This window comes from Diadema setosum, chromosome 1 (assembly GCF_964275005.1).
Source record: "Diadema setosum chromosome 1, eeDiaSeto1, whole genome shotgun sequence".
NCBI classification, from domain to species: Eukaryota; Metazoa; Echinodermata; class Echinoidea; order Diadematoida; family Diadematidae; genus Diadema; species Diadema setosum.
Genome location: NC_092685.1, coordinates 9965836 through 9971587, shown reverse-complemented (window position 1 = coordinate 9971587; position 5752 = coordinate 9965836).

The window sequence follows — 5752 nt, the reverse complement described above, 5'->3', positions numbered from 1 at the left end:
TGCGGTTCGTGGCTTGGCTCAAGTTATTGCATCAAGAAGAATCTTATGATTCCAAATTATAAAGAAAGAAAAAAAAATATATATATATATATTTGCGATGAACTTTGTTTCTATGTAAACAAAATTAATGTAGTGCCTGAATAATTATGAGTGATACTCATTGGTATACGAACCCACTCTTTTCAAACCAACCAACCAACCAACCAACCAACCAACCAACCAACCAACCAAACAAACAAACAAACAAACAATAATTAATACACTGGGTAAACTGCAGAACACATATAGATAATGTTATATGCAACGTCGCTTTTGATACCAATGTTTCTAATAGTTTTCGCGGATCGAAAATCAATGAATGTAATATGAGTGTCCATCTCACGCCCACCTCCATGCAGATACGTCTGGAGTGCGTTTTTAATAGTTTCTGGGCTCAAGTTGAAGTTAAAGGAGAGGTATCCTTTTTCAAGATTCCGATCGATATGGTTGGTATACGTCTAGCTCGACACAGTTTATAAGCATTCAGCCAGCCGACTTGTTCCCCAATAAAGATGCCGTGTATATTCGGTGTATTCCTGCTTGAACATACCTTTGTGAGCCCTATTTTTATAAATGAGTATCACTGAACGTGATATGATTAAGGTCATTTTAAGATAAACAACAACAAAAAAAAATTCAACATGACTGATGATCAAGAATGTGATCTTTATAGAGCAATCTTCCATTAACTTAAGGTGATCGTAAAAAGAAATCACCTGGGGCAAATACGGCTTTATTATATCTAGATAAATATGTTGTCTAAGGCCATCGATGAAAGGGCGTGACTTGTGAGTGCGTGCTATCAACCATATCTATTGCAGAAAGGCAGCGAGACTGCGAGTTTGATGTCATTGTGTTGAACTTTGTTTGCAAGCAATATTGTTCACTTGCTTTTTGCCGATGGCAGATCGTCTTTATTCATCCCAATCCTTACGAGCTTTTCACCCCTACCCCCTCTCTCTTTGTGTTCATTGTAAGATTGCGTATTATCTGACATTTTTAAACATCTCATTTACGTTGATATTCGCCAGATAATATTGAAAGGGAGGATTATAAACGGGAAGTCAACCAATAGCTTTCAAGAGGTGTGGGATGATTCAAAACTATTATGGGGATTTTTACATCCACGATTCAACGAGTTTCTTCCCCAACTATTTCTGAATCAACATATTCCCCACACTAGCATACTAGAATCTAGTATCGATGACTTTCACTTTATACGAGTGCTTCGAACTGAGAAACAATGATCGCTCCCGTGAATGTGAATTACTCGCAATAATACAATAACAATAGTGACAATAATGATAATAATAATGATGATGACTGTAATAAGAGAAAAGAGGGCAGGACTGTAGCTCAAGCATGGTTAAGTTTGATATGTATACTGACATTCATACTCATCAGTGCAATGATGATAATTAAAAACACATCACTACCTAGATTATTGAATATTTTTGAAAGCGTTTTAAAAGACGTTCATACGCGTATCATTCTCATATCACAGTCTGGAGTAGAAACAAAGACCTAACATTATCATGATGCCATGATACCGCTCAAGTGGCAGCCCATGTCTCGTCGCAAATATCTAAACAGGCTCTCACACCTTCTTGAACCATCATTCAACCTATTTGCGTCATGGCCGACAGAGGGCGTATGAAGTCATCATCTACGTCTGATAGCCAATTTAGACAGCTGTTACAGCGTCAACGATGCAGCCAATCATCGACAACATCTTCAAAGGTTTAATATAAATTATACTTTGCCTTAAGAGTTTCTCGTTAAAGCTATGGACAGAGACTCCAAGAAAAATAGCAAAAATTCAGAGGGGTTCAGCCCCGAAGTGAATAGTGTACTATCATGACTATTGGAGGCACCGAGGCTCATAGTTTTACAAAGAAAATCGAAATTAGGCAGAGTATATTGAAAGAACTCTGACTAATTTTGAGTTTCTATTCAAAACTACGAAAATTTTGTTACATTTTGAAGTAAAAAAAAAAAAGAGGCGAGAAGTCTGGTGGTGGATGCGATGTTGTGGAGGGATCCTACAGTGACCCAGGAAGCAGGGCGCACTTCAAATTGCTTTACAGTATGTACGTAGCAGAATTGCTTTGTGATGTCACAATAGCTTTGTGATACTTCAAAAAGTGATAGCACGAAGCAGTGCGAGATTTTCACATTTCTTTTGTGACGTCATAATTGCTTTGTGACACATTTTCACAAAGTGCAGTCACCGTACGAAGCAGCGCGCGATTTTCACAATTTCTTTGTGACATTTCGCAAAGTACAGAAGCAGAAAGAGGCAGCGCGCGATGTCACAATACATCTTTGTGATGTCACAATTGATTGCTCTGTGACATTATTTTTATAAAGTATAACCGTACGAAGCAGCGCGCGACGTCACAATTGCTTTGTGACATCATTTCACAAATACTAGTATTTAGTAGTGTACCATGCATGCATGCAGTAGCCAACATTCTGAAATACGTGTAGTTTAAAATGCCTATAATCACTGAAAGCTCTTTCAACAAATCACGAGAGGATACATTTTTTATCCAAAATGTAAACCTGTCTATTTGCGCTGAAATAGGGACATTTACCTCCGCCAAGGGAGGCGGTAATGTTTTCATCCGCGTTTGTTTGTTGGTTGGTTGGTGTGTTTTGTTAGTTTGTCTGTATGCACATTAACTCAAAAAGTTGTGAACGGATTTAAATGAAACTTACAGAAAAGGTAGAGAATGACACAAGGACCAGGTGATTAAATTTTGGTAGTGATCCAGGAATTTTTATGGATTTTATGAAGGATTTTTAATATTTTGGCAGATATAGGGTCAATGAACTTCGGAGTTCAAGCTCCGCATTTTTTGGAGGTTTGATACGAAGTGCGTGCTCTAGTTTCTGCATGCAATATAGTACTGTACTTACTGTACAGTTGTGTTTCGTAAGTTTTTTTTCCTTGTTTGTATATATATATTTAATTATTTGGATTGTTTTGTTTTTCACTCTTTTTTAAAATCAATGTCATATTGTAACAGTGTCTTGAACTCAATACAGATAGCAATAATGCTACTACCCGGTGTTGCCTAGCAGAAATTTTAATCAATATAATCTAAGATTATTCTTTTAAACCCATCTGCATATTTTGATAGATTAATTAACCACATACAAACTCATTTAAGATTTTCATTCATACCATACATGCATCTTACCTATTGTTGTTTTTTTCTGTTGGTTGTAAATAATGTAAATAGTTTATCAAACGCATTTCGTTCAAGATTTTCGCTAATTATATCAAATGTATATTATCTATTGTGCTTTGCTGTTGATTTGTAAATAATGTAAATAGTAGTTGTAAATTGCATTTTCTTCGTTTTCGTGTTATTACACTGTGCCATGATTTGATTTTCCCCAATACATTGTACTCTATTATTTGAGTGACATGGGAAAAGCATTGTCAAGCATTGTCATTGTCAAAGCATTGTCAGTATGGCGAGACGCGCCGCTCAGCTGGAAGTTGATGACGTAACAAAAGGCTTTTATATTTGGAAATCAGGCGATTTTCAGCATGCATACGTATGGGTGCATGGAAATCACTGATCTCTATTGAAGAACAAGATCAGTCAAGTGGTGGAAATGAGCTGCTTGGAGGAGGTCTGCGCTCTCAGAGTGCTTCATCGGGATATTCAATGCTCATCTTTGTGCATGGACGCGGCTATTAATCACCAAACGTTTTAAAAGCCACTGCTTACCATTAGGAGCAGTGATTAAAAAATGTTCGAATTATATGCCGTATAGGTCAGTTGTATCACAAAACATCCTGCCTTTTAAAAATTTGGTAATAACGCCACAAACAAAAGGAGATATCACTAATTTCCCAATAAACCATAACTGTAGACGGTTTAGGCCTTGTATTCTAAAAACAAGTTTGATAACACTATAAATAATATTTTGTATATTTAACAATATTTAACATTGATTATACTGATTATAATTTTTAACCGGCGTTGGTTGTTTCTTTCCCTAACTCACATTAAAGAACTATTTTGAAGCACTTGAGCTTTTTTTTTTTTTGTTGTTGTTGTTGTTGGTTTTTTTTTTATCTGCAAGTGACAAATAGTGGCTTTAATATAGTTGGCTGAGGGTTGATGCTTTCCAATAAGAACCGAGTCTCTTAGATATTCTTCTGTACTTTAACTCCTGTAACGGAAATCCATTTCTACCTGCATGTTTGTGTCTCAGTCAGCAGCGCATAAAAAACAGAAAGAAAGAAAAAAATCCAATACACGGCGCTAAATGTAAAATGTAATTATCCACATCGATTGATCAGCCTTGGTATTAATATCACAGATCAAAATCTTTAGGTACATACTATGTAGTGGAAACATCTCCTAATATCGATCTTATGAAATATAACTCCCAAAACAGCCCACAAGAATTCATAGAAATATTAATGTCTGCTTCGTTTTTATCATTAATTTCCAAGCCTACCCGCGTCACCAGCCAATCGGCTACCCTCATAGACAACATTTTTTTTTTTTTTTGTAATGTTCTTCCACTTTCTGAGTCTGGTATCGTCCTCTCAGACATCACTGACCATTATCCTATATTTGCCCAGGTTCCAATTAAATTGGCTAAACAAAATAATTATCATAAGCGACGTAAGATTACTGCAGATAATCTTACAAGTCTTCAAAACAGTTTAAAAGAAATCGACTGGTTTTGGTTAAGCGGTCACAGAGAAATGTGGATTGTTGTAAAGCATGTCATGAATCGGATTCTTCCGAGTTCAGCATTTCGATGATCTTGTGCGTGAACAATAGACAGAACTTGGACAGAAGAGATTCCCGACATCCTCTACAAAATTCCGTATTTCTCTTTGACCACTGAAGCAAATCGAATGGGGTTTTCTGTAAGATGTGGCCAATGAGTTATAGTCTCATACCCTGAATTTTTATTAAGATTCACTCACTATTTTTAAAGATATCATTGCGGAAGGCCGCGTTGTAATTTTTTTTTTGGGACATACTGTACAACACTACCGATGTCAACTTGTCTTATGACTACTTCATATCTACTATTACCTCCGAAATTGATAACCACATTCCCCTGCGTAACATAAAAAATAGACATAAGCAAATTCCAAGACTCCCGTGGATAACCCAGTCTATATTACGATCCATAAATAGGAAAAATAATTTGTTTTATAAATACAGATGCAACCACACTGAAAAAAATAAGAAAAAATATGTTTCATACAAAAACACACTCACCAAATCATTACGAACGCATACGCAGAAGAAAAAAAAATTACGTTAATCAGATAAGCAAATAAAAAAATGACATTAAAAACACATGGAAAACATTAGAAAATGCTATGAATACACCTAATAATTCATCTAACATTTCTGAAGTTCGAGGGGGCAATGCTTCCAGCAACACTCCCGCTGGCATGGCTGAAATTTTTAATGACTTCTTCTCTTCAATGGGAAAAAATCTTTCTCAAAATATTCCTTTTTCTAGTAAATCCTTTAGTGATTTTTTAGATACCCCTAACTCCCAAACTATATGTCTTGACCCAACATAATAAAAGAAGAAATAACAAAGATCGTTGCCAATTTGAAAGAAGGGAAAAGTCCTGGCCACCACGGAATTGACAACCACTTGATAAAAAACATAATTCCACAAATTGTGGATCCCTTACTACACAATTATTAAC